The sequence below is a fragment of the Sinocyclocheilus rhinocerous genome, unplaced genomic scaffold (genome assembly GCF_001515625.1).
Source record: "Sinocyclocheilus rhinocerous isolate Xijiao unplaced genomic scaffold, SAMN03320098_v1.1 scaffold540, whole genome shotgun sequence".
NCBI lineage: Eukaryota > Metazoa > Chordata > Actinopteri > Cypriniformes > Cyprinidae > Sinocyclocheilus > Sinocyclocheilus rhinocerous.
In genome coordinates this window covers 152,600-153,085 of record NW_015653461.1, presented here as the reverse complement: position 1 = coordinate 153,085, position 486 = coordinate 152,600, and the positions used below count along the sequence as shown (strand labels likewise).

The 486-nt window shown below is 30.2% G+C and overlaps 1 protein-coding gene across 1 annotated transcript in view; it reads left to right on the top strand.

Moving 5' to 3' along the window:
- Positions 1-486, top strand: part of LOC107715829 (potassium/sodium hyperpolarization-activated cyclic nucleotide-gated channel 3-like) — an 89,681-nt gene that overhangs the window by 45,556 nt on the left and 43,639 nt on the right. The gene's annotated exons all lie outside the window — the stretch shown is intronic.

The window sequence follows — 486 nt, the reverse complement described above, 5'->3', positions numbered from 1 at the left end:
TCACTAGTTAAAATTGCTTATTTCTCTGGATTTAAACATTCTTCGAAACATTTGGGATAATGTAAGTACACAAGTCAGCAAAATATATAACACTGTTCTAGTGGTTTTTGGATATTTTAATAAAAAAATCTTACATATTGTGCCTTTAAGCAATTTTTTGCTCTGACTTGCTATTCCTTTATCATTTATCTGATCTTTTGATTTGTGTCCATCAAGATGAGATGAAGTACTTTTTGAAGTACATTATAACAATGAAGTGCACTGAAGTACTTACAAGTAATTACATATTACATATTAAATTGTAAATGTTGTGTTATTAAAGGGGTCATATGATGCGATTTCAATTTTTCCTTTCTCTTTGGAGTGTTACAAGTTCTTGGTGCATAAAGAAGATCTGTAAAGTTGTAAAGACTAAAGTCTCAAATCCAAAGAGATATTCTTTATAAAAGTTAAGAGTCAGCCACACCTACCTAAAACGGCTCGTTC